The sequence below is a fragment of the Felis catus genome, chromosome D4 (genome assembly GCF_018350175.1).
Source record: "Felis catus isolate Fca126 chromosome D4, F.catus_Fca126_mat1.0, whole genome shotgun sequence".
Lineage (NCBI taxonomy): Eukaryota > Metazoa > Chordata > Mammalia > Carnivora > Felidae > Felis > Felis catus.
The window spans coordinates 19,905,091-19,919,197 of NC_058380.1; positions in this window are offsets into that span (position 1 = coordinate 19,905,091).

Consider the following 14,107-nt stretch of genomic DNA (forward strand, 5'->3'; position numbering starts at 1 on the left):
ACATAAAATCCAACTACGCACTATTTACAAAAAGCAAACCTAAAAAAACCATCACGGATTATAAAGAAATAGATAAAAGTATGCCAGGTGCTAACAAAAGTATATATGGCTCTGTTGATTTCTGGCTAAATAGAATCCAAGATGAAAACCATTAAACGGGACACAGAAAGAAATTCTTTTTGACTAATAGAAGGTATAGTTTTGCAGAAAGATTTTTTTTTTAAATACCGTTTCAGGGGCACCTGGGTGGTTCAGTCGGTTAAGCGTCTGACTTCGGCTCAGGTTATGATCCAGTTTGTGAGTTTGAGCCCCGTGTCAGGCTCTGTGCTGACAGCTCAGAGCCTGGAGCCTGCTTCCGATTCTGTGTCTCCTTCTCTCTTTGCCCCTCCCCCAGTCACACTTTGTCTCTGTCTTTCTCTTTCTCTCAAAAGTAAATAAGATTAAAAAAAAAAACAGGGGCTCCTGGGTGGCTCAGTCGGTTGAGTGGCTGACTTTGGTTCAGGTCATGATCTCGTGGTCCCTGAGTTCAAGTGCATCAGGCTCTGTGCTGACAGCTCGGAGCCTGGAGCCTACTTCAAGTTCTGTCTCCCTTTCTCTCTGCCCCTCGGGCCCTGCTCACACTCTGTCTCTCTAAAATAAATAACCATTAAAAAATTAAAAAAACAAAAACTTTCTTATACACCAGCAATAACCAATTAGGAAATGTATGGAGGAAAAGATCCCATTCACGTAGAAATAAGTTTCAGAGAGAAGTGTTAAGGCCCATATGAATTAAAAAAAAAAAAAAAAAAAAAAAAACTACGCTGAAAGAGATAAAAAAGAAAGACTGCCAAAATGAAGAGGCATGCCACATTTCGAAGAAGATCCAAACACAGTAAATAAGTTCGTTCTACCAAATAAACTTACAAATTCGAACCATTTTCATGTAATCAAAGGAAGGCTTTAAAAATGGATAGAACAACGTGATTACAAAGCTCATCTGGAAGAATATACATAAAACAATTCTGAAATCAAAACAATCCAGGAAGCCAGAGTAAATGAAATAGTTTAGTACTGGCAACAATAAAACAGGTTAAAGGCACGGAACAGAGAATGCAAGACAATGTGTATATATGGGAATTTAATACGTGAAAAATGGCATTACAAACAGGTAAGGAAGAGTTGAACTATTCAGTAAATGATGCTGGGATTGCTGATTACTTGGAAAACACTTCCTTCTTTCATATCATGGGAAAGAAATAATATCCAGATGAACTAAACATTAAAATATAAGAATAAGTAGAAGAAAATATTGGAAAACAATTTTGAATAAATGTGGCGTGAGGAAGGACCTCCTAAGCAAGACTCAAAATCCAGTATCCATAAAAGAAAAAAAAAACTGATTTGACTACATTAAAAATATCAAACTTCTATATACAAAGTAAACATAAATAGGAGACAAAGCGTTGGGAAAATACGTGAAACATAACAGAAGGTTAAATATCCCTAATATAAAGCACCCACAAACCAGACAAAAAAATGGACAAAGGATATAAAAATATTTTTGTAAAGAAAAAGAAACCTAAACATTCAACTTCATAAGAAATCAAAAATTGAAATGAGAGGCTATTTTTCAATCCTTGAAGTGGCAGATATGAAAAGACCAGTAATAGCTATTGCTGGAGATAATGTGGGTAAAGAGCACTCTTATTGTTGAAGGAAATGTAAGTTGATACAGCTTTTTGAGTGGACAATTCAGGGTTGTATATCAGTAATTAAAATGTGTCCAGTCATGATTTAACAGCCATGGTTCTAAGCAGCCAGCCTAAAGATATATTCATACAAGTGTCCTAAGCGTCAGGTGTAAGAATGTGTACTCAAGTACTTTCTAAAATAATGAGAAATTAGAAACAACATAATCGTACACAAATGTGGAAATTATTGAATTAGTACCTACCAATTCTAACCATGCAATACTCTGCAGCAGATAAAAGTAGCAGCTTTGTAGTATGGGCATGTATGTATTTTTAAGACCTACTGATGTGGGGCATCTGGATGGCTTAGTCAGTAGAGCATGCAATTCCTAATTTTTTTTTAACCCACTTTCCCCTCCCTCCCACCCCCCCCATCAACCCTCAGTTTATTCTGTTTTTAAGAGTCTCTTGTGGTTTGGCTCTCTCCCTCTCTTTTTTTTTTTCCTTCCCTTCCCCCATGGTCTTCTGTTAAGTTTCTCAGGATCCACATAAGAGTGAAAACATATGGTATCTGTCTTTCTCTGTATGACTTATTTCACTTTGCATATCACTCTCCAGTTCCATCGAGAAAAAAAAAATTTTTTAAGGTTTATTCATTTTCAGAGACAGAGGCAGAGCGTGGGGGCATGGGGACAGAGAGAGAGGGAGACACAGAATCTGAAGCAGGCTCTGGGCTCTGAGCCATCAGCACAGATCCTGACATGGGGCTCGAACTCACAGACCCTGAGATCATGACCTGAGCTGAAGCTGAACGCTTAATCTTAATCGACTGAGCCACCCAGGTGCTCCAGTAGAGAGTGCAATTCTTGATCACAGGGTTGAATTTGAGCCCCACGTTGGGTGTAGAGGTTACTTAAAAAAATAAAATCTTGGGGCGCCTCGGTGGCTCAGTCGGTTAAGCGGCCGACTTCAGCTCAGGTCATGATCTCGTGGTCCGTGAGTTCGAGCCCCGTGTCAGGCTCTGTGCTGACAGCTCAGAGCCTGGAGCCTGCTTCCGATTCTGTGTCTCCCTCTCTCTGACCCTCCCCTGTTCATGCTCTGTCTCTCACTGTCTCAAAAATAAATAAAATGTTAAAAAAAATTTTTTTAAATAAAATCTTAAAAAAAAAGATATACTGATGTGAAAAACGAGTTCCAACCTAATAGTTATTGCACACTGTTAACATGTATATGGTTAAAAACCTGCTTACAGGTATATAGCGTTTGTGTGTGTCTGTGTTTGCCTAGAAAATATTCAGTCCTAATACATATCAAGCTGTTGACGGTGACTCTGCAGAGGGCAGTTAGGAGGGATGGAAGGGGGCTCTTTGTATTTGACTCCATTTACTTTAGGTTATTTGATTTTTTTTTTAATAAGTATATTTTTGTGCTCGACAAATAATTTTCTAAATTCTCTTCGTCACAGAAAACTTAGAAAATACAAATATATGTACGATCTGTCATCCTATATATCCTGTGTCCATTGATTTTTCAAAATCTGTCCTAGTATCTATGTGGAAAATGAGCTTTACCATGTAACCTCGCAGATCTTTGTACCACTGGATGGCTCCCTACATATTCAAACTATTGTTTTTTCCTTTTAATCGCAACCCACGGTAAAAAATTGTATTTTGTGCAAAGTACAAGGTAATTGTCCTGGCCCACACCTGCCTTGCGTGCATACGTAATGAATGGAAAATTTCATCAAACTGCTCTCACAGTACTTCTAGTGACACTCTGGTGTGTCCTGTTCTGTTTCATTCCTTTGAAGATTCTGTTTGCAACGCACTGAGTAAGTTTCACAATCCGCTACTGGGTGATGACCTATGGTTTGAAAACGCTGGGTAGAATGTCTCAAACATTTGCTTGCTGCTCCTGACCGAATTGCTGTGCATGTAGAATGCAAAGCTTTCCTACGTTCACTTTGTTACGAGATGGGTCAAAGTCCTTCTCGGTTTGTACATTGCTTCCAGAGCCCAGTTTTCTTCATCTCTTTCCCTCTCAGTAGGCTTAAGGTATCTTAGGTTCGATTCCCCTTTTAAAAGTCCTTTTGTTACCCTGAAAGCCCGAGTTTTCAAATTGACGCATCTACAGCAGAATCCTGAAATGTAATTTTGTCAGTTAAAAAAGCAAGGCAAATGCCCCCTGACTTAAGGCAATCCCTTGATATGCGTGGTTGCTCACAAAGCACAAAACGTACTGTAAGGGTTGAAAGGGCTCCATACCCGAGTCCTCTTAGTTGAGTTCAGAAATTGTAAACCAGTGTGAATTTCAAATACAAAAACCAAAACAACAACCAGGCAGTTTAGAATTAGCTAAGTACGCCTCCTATAGATTATTATATAAGCATTAACTTTGTTCCTTAGTGACCGGTGAGGGTTAGTCGGTTTACTTACCGTCTTAGAAAGATAGTCCTCAGAGTCCTTGACCTGTGGAGGAGGCTTTTATCTCTAAGCCAGAAAAACCAAACAAAACTTTACAAAATCTTAAAACTATAGATAATCCCAGGTCAGTATCTTAAATGGTAAAATTTGACTGTGGTGTGAAAACACTAAAATTTTGGGAAAGAGGATAGGAGAGGTGTTGTATAAAGCTACGAATTTGCAACAAGTACGAAGGCCTACACACATAATGTACAGTGTAGCAAATATAGACAACAATAGTGTATTAAAATCGTCAAACTTGCTAAGAGACTAGATCTGAGTTATTCTAACCACTAAAAAGAAATGATACTTGTGCGATGTGGTAGCGGGTGCTAAATTATCGCCACAATGGCAATCATAATACACAAATGTGTCAAATCAACGTGTCGTATGCCTTAAATTTACAACATGTTGTATGTCAAATATATTTCAGTAAAACACACACACACACACACTAAAATCAATTTACTAAATAGTCGCTCTCCTATCTTTACCCCAAAGTCAAACTTCACCTAAATCTTTCCTAAGAATCGAGGTACCTTGCTGTATACCAGATAGGAGATGCTTTCACATATCATTCCAAGACTTGAAAACCTGTAAGGGGTCAGAGGTATTATCTTTATACCCTTTCTATCAGTCATACCCTGGTACACGCTACTGCTTTCAGTCAAGTGAACCGCAGCCTGTTTTTGTGATGAGAGGTGAGAACAGGAAATTTGAAGCTGTGGAACATGGTGTTTTTTTGTTTGTTTGTTTGTTTCATTTTATTTATTTATTTATTTTAACATTTATTTACTTCTGAGAGAGACAGAGACAGAGCATGAGCAAGGAAGGGGCAGAGACAGACGGAGACACAGAATTCAAAGCAGGCTCCAGGCTCTGAGCTGTCAGCACAAAGCCCGACGCGGGGCCCGAACCCAGGAGCCACGATATCATGACCCGAGCCGAAGTCAGACACCCAACCAACTGAGCCACCCAGGCACCCCTGTTTCCTTTCCTTTATGGACACTTAAGTTTCTATCATTTCCTATAGTTGCTTTCTTCTCCAATGTAGTTAATATAATAACCTCATAGCTATATAATAAGTTTAAATTGGCTAATGCCTCAAAAAGTTTTGGTATAGTTTTCCATTCATTTTTGTTTCTTTAAATATTAAATACTAGAACTTTTTTAATAAAATAATTTTTTGCAGAAATCAATCATATTTTTTAAAAATTTTTATTTATTTTTGAGAGAGAGAATGCACACAAGTAAGAGAGGAGCAGAGAGAAAGGGGGGCAGGGAATCTGAAGCAGGCTCTATGCTGATAGCAGTGAGCTGACGTGGGGCTCAGACTCACAAACCGTGAGACCATAACCTGAGCTGAAGTCAGACACTCAACCCACTGAGCCATCCAGGCACCTCAGAAATCAGTCATCTTAAACAGAGTGAAGTCCGTAGTCTTCAAGGCCTCGATTTTGAATACAACTGATAAGATAAAGTTTGGTGTTTGTCTGCACTAATAGGACCAGATTTACCCTGAACCTTTTACAGGGGGTTAACATTTTAGACTTTTAGGTTAACATAAAGCTTCAGGCCTACAACCCGATTTTGCTTTACCTTTAAAGTGTTTCCTTCTTGGGGTGCCCGGGTGCCTCAGTCGGTTAACTATCCAACTCCTGATTTCAGCTCAGGTCACGATCTTGCAGTTTGTTGGGTTGGGGCCCTGCATCAGGCTATCCGCTGGCAATGTAGAACCTGCTTGGGGTTCTCTCTCTCCCTCTCTGTCTGTCCCCACCCCTGCTCTTATGTGCAGGCGCTCTCGCTCTCTCTGTCTCAAAAATAAACTCAAAAAAAAAAAAAGTATTTCCTTTTTGTCCCAATTTTAATATACGTGCTGCCAAAGCAAGCACTTGAATATTTCCTTTTATAAAGAAGACCAGGATTGGGGCGCCTGGGTGGCTTGGTCGGTTAAGCGTCCAGCTTCGGCTCAGGTCATGATCTCACGGTCCATGAGTTCTAGCCCTGCGTCGGGCTCTGTGCTGGACAGCTCAGAGCCTGGAGCCTGTTTCAGATTCTGTGTCTCCCTCTGTCTCTGCTCCTCCCCTGTTCATGCTCTGTCTCTCTCTGTCTCAAAAATAAATGAACATTAAAAAAATAAAATAAAAAAAAAAAAAACAAAAAAAGAAGACCAGGATTGAACTTTCCATTAACCTGAGTTAACTCTGTTCTACAATGTACAGAGAAACTTCTAATCATTTAGGGTTCCTTCCTGCCTGGTCAATTTGAAACCCATAATTCTTCTCTGTAACAAAAAGATATCTCTCCACCTGACTTCTCCATCTCCCCCATTCTTCCTTGAAGGAGGGTCAAATGCCTCAGGCCTTGGGTTAGAAATCAGCCTTGCAGGGGCGCCTGAGTGGCTCAGTCTGTTGAGCACCAGACTCTCGATCTCTCGGTTCATGGGTTCAAGCCCCAAGTCGGGCTCCTCACTGACAGTACAAAGCCTGCTTGGGATTCTCTCTCTCCTTCTCCATCGGCCCCTCCCCCACCTCAAAAATAAATAAGTAAACTTTAAAAAAAAGATCGACCTTGAAGGTTGTTGGTCTTGTGTGTCTGTAATAGCTTACATTGCTGCTTCAGTCCTTGCCAGTGACTTCAGCACCACACGCCTTTCTTCAGGACAGACTCTGAGAGAAATTAGAAACAGCTTCATTTCATCAGGGACTTCAAAGTCCCATGTGGAAGAGACAAGGTGCTTGCTAGAACGAGAAACCTCTTACCTGCAAGCAGGCAGAGATACTTCTTTGAGGTGGGTTTCCTTTTAAAGGTTTTGAGGAGGGGCGCCTGGGTGGCTCAGTCGGTTAAAAGTCCCACTTCAACTCAGGTCATGATCTTGCGGTTCATGAGTTCGAGCCCCTCGTCGGGCCCTGTGCTGACAGCTCGGAGCCTGGGGCCTGCTTCGGATTCTGTGTCTCCCTCTCTCTTTCTGCTCCCCCCACCCCCACTCACACTGTCTGTCTGTCTCTCTCTCAAAAATAAATATTTTTTAAAAATAAATAAATAAATATTTTTAAAATACATAAAGGTTTCGAGGAGAAGCCACTTTGGAGAGCCACTCTCACAGCACTTGGGCCTCAGCCAGCCCTGGACGTCCGCCAGCCGTGGGGAGGGTTCTGTGGCAGCAGGACTGATGCCACGAGGGTGGTTCTCTCCTGGTGGAGTTGTAGTTCACGAGTCATGGACCCCAGACAACCGGCTAAGGGAGTGACACCCTGGAGAACCTGAAGCCAAGATTGTTGTGTAGCGGAGGCAGCTGTGGAAAGAGCCAGACTCTACCCCCATCGCTGAACGAGGCCCCTCTGACCGACCCTGAACCGAGAAGAAACTGGGTGGGAAATAATTGTGGATTTTTAATTTCTTTAGAGCTCAACCTTGAAGAGAAAGGATATTAATTTTTTTTAGACTTTAATTCCTCCCTGAGAATTTAATAATGTGAGGCATTTCATATAGTTCAAATCAGGGCATTTTAATATTGCTGGCATTTATTATTTGGAATAGATTTATGCCTTCATTTGAATTCATTGCATAATCTCCAGTGAGCTCTACTGAATGTCCTACCTGGGAAAATCTAAGATGGAAAATAGATTGCAGAGGGAATTTTTCGGCTAGAGCGTTGGGATAGCCTAGAGGGAAATTAAAAAAAAATTTTTTTTTTACATTTATTTATTTTTGAGAAACAGAATGAGGCAAAGCGTGAGTAGGGGAGGGGCAGAGAGAGAAGGAGACACAGGATCTGAAGCAGGCTCCAGGCTCTGAGCAAGCGGTCAGCACAGAGCCTGATGCGGGGCTCGAACCCACAAACTGTGAGATCATGACCTGAGCCGAAGTAGGAGACTCAACTGACTGAGCCACCCAGATGCCCCGAACCTTGAGAGAATTTAATCAATGCTCCGTTGAGACCCATTTCACAGCCTTCAGGGTGCCCTGGCTGACCTCAGGAGGGATCGCAAGGGGATAGTGATAATTCCCGGGGAGCAGCCTCATCACGGCTGAGGACACTTAGCATCCTTTCTCAGGAGGTACAGATGCACTCAGGCGGTGCTGAGCCCTGCATGTTAAGAAACCTAAATGTTAGAAATATTGGGGACACAGGGAGAGAGACATTTTCCCCTCCCTTCAAGCGTCAGCCTAAGTCACCAACCGTAAAGGTGAGTCGGCTTTCTCAGAGCTTCTGGACACTCAGCTTTCCTTCTCCCTGTCAGGTCCCTTTCTTTCTCCCAGGATGAGGGAGTGGCTTCTTCTCGCTGTTGAGGTTGGCATTGGGGTTATTCCTTACACAGCCATGGCCTTCTCCTTCTGGGGACAGGAAGGATGTGGTCTTCTCTGTCATCCTGTCCACTCTCTGCAGTAAATCCACCAGAGCCTTCTCTGCCACTGTTGTGGGGCAGGGGAGGGAAGGGTAAGGAGGGGTGGCACAGCAGGCCTGCCATTGCATTGCCTGGTAAATAAATTCCACTTGGTGAGGGAAGAGGAATAGAAAGACTAGCCTGGACATGACTTCCAGGCAGAGTCCACGGTCCACCTTGAAAAGTACTGACGTGGCTACTTCAGTCCCCATTGGAGCCTCTTGGGCTTCTGTGAAGAGGGTTCAGTTGGGTTCAGAACTTTGAAGGGGAGAATGGTAGGATTAACTAGCACCCTAGAAACAACACAGACTGTGTTCCTCCACATGTCAAGAAAATATGACAATTAACTCAGGAGTCCCACCTCCATGGCGTCTGTCATAGGAGAGAATGATCAGTTAGAAATCCTGGCAAAACCACCTCACACCCATTAGGATGGCTAGTCTAAAAAACAAACAAACCCCAGAAGATAACAAGTGTTGGTGAGGCTGTGTATAAATTGGAACCCTTGTGCACTCTTGGCGGGAATATGAAATGATGCAGGCACTATGGAGAACAGTATGGAGGTTCCTCAAAAAATTAAAAATAGAACCACCCTATGATCCAGCAATTCCACTTCTGAGCATATACCCCAAAGAACGGAAAGCTGGGTCTCAAATATGTATTTGTGCTCCTGTGCTCACAGAAGCATTATTCACAGTAGCCAAAAGGTGGATGCAACCCAAGTATCCATTGATAAATGAATGGATAAACAGAATGTGGTATGTGCATATGCGAGATAATAGAAACTAGATATGTTGGTCTCTGTCAATAGAAAGTACATGTATTTTATGCATATGTAACTATATATATATATATATATATATATATATATATAGGCTCCTGATTCTTTGCACAGAGCTTCTAAAACTCTTGTAATTTCCTAAGTTGTCAGGGCACTATAGGAGCATCTCTTGTTCCAATGAGGTGACTCTGGGTGGACTTCTGGATGGCTCCCGGATGAGGGCTGGTCACCACAAGGATCAAGACATAAAGAAGAGCTTGGAGTTTTCAGCACCCCCCTCCCCCCCGCTTCTCTAGGGAGAGGAGAGAGGCTGGAAATGGAGTTAATAATTGATCGTGCCTATGTGAGGAGGCCTCATTAGAGTTCCAGTAGTATGGGGTTCTGAAAGCTTCCAGGTCAGCAAACACCTCCATGTACCAGGTGAGTGATATATGCCACACCAGGGGCAGAATCTCCTGAACTCAGGACCCTCCCAGACCTCGCCCTATGTATTTTTCAAATCTAGTTGTTCATCCATATCCTTTATTATATCCTTTAATAAACTGGTAAATATAAGTAATTGTCCCTGAGTTCTGTGAGCTATTCTAGCAAATAATCAAATCCAAGGGTGAGGTCATGGGAACCTCTGGTTTGTGGCCAAGTCAGGCAGAAGATGTGGGTAACCTAGGGACCTACTACTTGCTCTTGGCATTGAAGTCCAACGAAGTTTTAAGGGACTGTGCCCTTACCCTGTTGGATCTGATGCTAATTCCAGGCAGAGAGCATCAAAAGTGAGTTAACTTGTGGGACAGTCAGCTGGTGTTGCAGAATTGCTTGGTGGGGGAAATGCCTACAACTCCAATGTCAGAAATGTTGTAAGTGTGGAAGTCGTGTGAGAGTAAAGGAGACACACAGGGGGACGACTGTTTTTTTTTTTTTTTTCCTAATACAACATACAACAGTCATATTCACAGTGACAGAAAGTTGAATGAAGGTTTCCAGGGCTCAGAGGAGAGGGAGAAGGGAATGGAGAGTTAACAGGTTAAGAGTTTGAGTTTTCCAAGCTGGAAGAGTTCTGGTGGTTGCTGGCACAACAATGTGAATGTACTTAACGCTACTGGACTGTACATAGAAAAATGATTAAGATGATAGATTTTTTTAGTTATGTGGATTTGACCACAATTTTTTTTAAATCCTGGGGAAGATTTGTGATGAATGCCTCTTGGATCAGGGCTTCATTCTTGAAGCCATCAGTTGTGGCCAATGGGCAAGGTCAGCTCAGAACATCTGAGCGTCCGCTCCTTTAGAGAGAGGAGCACTAAGTGCCTGCTGCTGCTGGCATTCATATAAGTTGAAACTAGTGAGACACTGGAAGGCTTTGGAATCCCGTGGCTGAAAGATATCCGTGGCAAAGAAAATCATAAATAGAACGGAAGAGTCATTGAAATTTTTGCAGAAGAAACAATGCTGTAGTTTTGTGCTTTTTTACCAGGCAAGAGGAAAGGGTGAGATACTTCTTCTTTCTGAAGTTGTCCAAGCTCAGAAGAATAAAGCTAATAAATCTCAGAAGTTCAATCTGAGATGCCAGGACAGGGAGGGTAGGAAAGACTGATTTTTTTTTGCTGAAGCCCTAGGATAAAATGTTCTTGCTTGAGAAGTATTTCCCCAACGATGTATGATCTTCGGAGTTCAGGCATTTAAGGTCGTGTGCAATTTGCAGCAGTAAGGATTTAGTGATTTTAAAATTAAAAAAAAAAAGTCTTTCTTTTGTAATGTCACCTAGCACTTTGGTTCAGGGTAAAATGTTAATCATTGATTTTTTTTTTTTTTTGAAACTTGGTTTTCTGCTGGGCTAGTCCCTCAGACTGAGGGGTCTACCCACATGGGTGATGAAGTGGAATGTCTGAGAGACAGCGCGCATCAGCAAAACAGCTCAGAATTCTGGGTATTGAGAGAATCTGAGATGAGGTCGTCAGGCTGAGCTGTGCAAAGGAGGGGAAGGAAAGGGGCCATCCAGTGTTTGTCTTCCCAGCCCTCCGCCTTTCTTCTGTGGAGACCATCCCATTGTGGGATGAACTAATCCCACCTCTCTTCAGTATTGGGGTGCTACCAATCCTACCCCTTTGCACCCCTGAGTGCAGGAGTAAGTATGTGACCCAAAGGTCCCGGAGCCCTTCAGGGACCTAGTTTTCAAACTAGAAACAAAGGAAGAGAGTCCCTTCTCTTGTCTTCTCTTGTGGCAAAGATGGGACAGTCCCTGGCTGTGTGGTTTCAGGCCTGAGGAGAAATCCAGTTTGACAGAACGAAATGATGTGAAGAGAGAAGCAAAGATGGGGGACAAAGACATATGCAAATACACACCTTACAGCACGTGAGGGTTCTGTCCAGGTTGTCCCTGAAGCAAAGATTCACCCATGTCCACCACCTTGAGGTTTGGTTCCAGGCTCCAGAAATGGATTTGTTTCCCCTCTACCTAAGCTGGTCAAGGTTGAGTTTCTGTCATTCGCAATTGAGTGAGTCCCAGGATACAGCCCAGCACGTCAGCATAGGCCACTCAGCCCTCACAGGGTGTGGAGGTGTCCTTCAGAGATAAACTAAGGCAGGATTAGACTACTGCCTTCCCTTTCTGAGAAAACCAGCAGTGACAGGAAGTGGACTTGAACACTGGACTCAGAAGAGCAATCTGCCTTCTGCTCCCACTATTAACTGCCATCTTGGATGAGTTACCTTCTAGAACTTGTAAAACGAGGGGGCTAGATAGTGCCATCCAAACAGCATTTGAGCTTATATTCTTTCATTCATTCATTCATTTATTTATTTAACTTCAGAGAGAGAGAGAAAGCATGCCTAAAGCAGGAGAGAGGGGCAGAGGGAGAGAGAGAGAGAGAGAGAGAGAATCTTAAGCCCAGTGTGGAGCCTGATTTGGGGCTTGATCCCATGTCCCTGGGATCGTGGCCTGAGCTGAGATCAACATTTGGATGCTCAACCCACTAAGCCACCCAGGCGCCTCTTCTTTCAAATATTTAAATGTCAATTTATGCTACCAGTCTTCTCTTCATTTTAACTCCAACCCTGCCTTCAGTTCTTTGCTGACTTGCTCACTTTTTAACAGGATTTAAAAATGAATCCTTGGGGCGCCTGAGTGGCTCAGTCGGTTAAGCGTCAGACTTCCACTCAGGTCATGATCTCGTGGTTCTTGAGTTCGAGCCCCATGTCGGGCTCTGTGCTGACAGCTCAGAGCTTGGAGACTGCTTAGAATTCTGTGTCTCCCTGTCTCTCTGACCTTCCCCTTCTCACATTCTGTCTGTCTGTCTCTCTCTCTCTCTCTCTCTCTCTCTCTCTCAAAAATAAATAAACATTAAAAAAAATCATTTAAAAAAAATGAATCCTTCCTGTGCTGCCTAGAAGGACTAAGAGAGGGAAAAATAGCACACCCTGTATCTCCCCAGTTGAGTACTCAGATATTTAATAAAGACAAGACCTCTGGACTTGGCAGCACAGGGCAGAAGAAAGAGGAGTCCTCAGCATTTTCTGTTCCCGAGGCTGAATGTTGTCACAAGCTGATGATTTGCTGTGGGACAGAAGTGGCCAAAGAGGCAGAAGGTATGTACCCAGGGTTGAGTTCTGCTGTCTGAGCAGCGATTACAATTGCTATTTTGGAAGACTTGGAAAAATTCCCTGTGTAGGTGTGAGTTCCCCTGACATCCTCATGTAAGATCCTTTTAACAGCCTGGGACTATAGTTCCTAAGCAAAATACATTAAGGTTTCTGTGTTCCTTTCAGGAAATATCTTGTCTGCCTTGTGAGGAAGGGGAGTAATGCAGCGTCCCTTGAATAGGCTAAGTCCCTCCGAAAAACATGCTTGTTTGTTTGTTCCTTTGAAGTGTGTGTGTGCGCGCACGCGTGCGTGCTCCTGCAAGCACAAAAGCAGTTAAAGAAGAAGATTGTGATTGGTTGATACCAGGAACTTTTAGTTTTTCTTTGTGCTGAGAGAAATTTAAAAAAAAAATAGGTCAAAGGATTTCTTGGAATAATTCTACTTTCAGAGGCTTGGCTGAACTTCTCAGCAAAAGTCCTTGGTTGGCCACCCGCTAAGGAATGAACTTCACCAGTTCTGGACCCTGGAGCAGTCTGCACTGTTGGAAAGTCTTATTCTCAGACCGATGGTGAGTTTTGTATTTACGATGACATCGTACTTAATAAAGAATAAAGAAGATGAAGCCCATTCTTTAGTTACTGTCTCTTGGGATGCTCTAATTTTTGTTTCTGGTGATAAAAACAAAGTGTAGAAAGCCTCCAAGAGGAGAGGTATCCCCAGTTTTGGTTGTCCCTAAAATAGCTGGATCTCACAGTGTCTTCTGAACAAGCAAGACAGGAACCTGAGCAGTTCTGGCTCCTACACCTTACCTACTCCCACCTTCTGCTACTACCTATCAAACAGAACCTTCTTATCAGACCTTATCCCTGGTTTATTTCTTCCTAAGGCCCTTGGAGAGGAGCAGGCTGAACAATTATTGGCTCAATTAATTTATCCTGCTTACTGATGCCAAAAAAAGAAAGGAAGAAAAGTGTGTGTGTGCGTGCACACATATGCCATGGCTTTGTATTTCTGGGTTCTTTACGTTCTGAATCAAAAATTGCTGAATATCTCTTATGTAGAATAAAAAAGCAAGATGCAAAGCAGTGCTCACAGTATGTTACCTTACGTGTAAGGGGGAGGGAAGGAATAACTATAGATATGTTTTTGCCTGGATTTGCTAAAGAAACTTGGAAAGATGCAAAAGAAACTGACAAAAGTGTCTGCTAGTGGAGGTGAGATGGAAG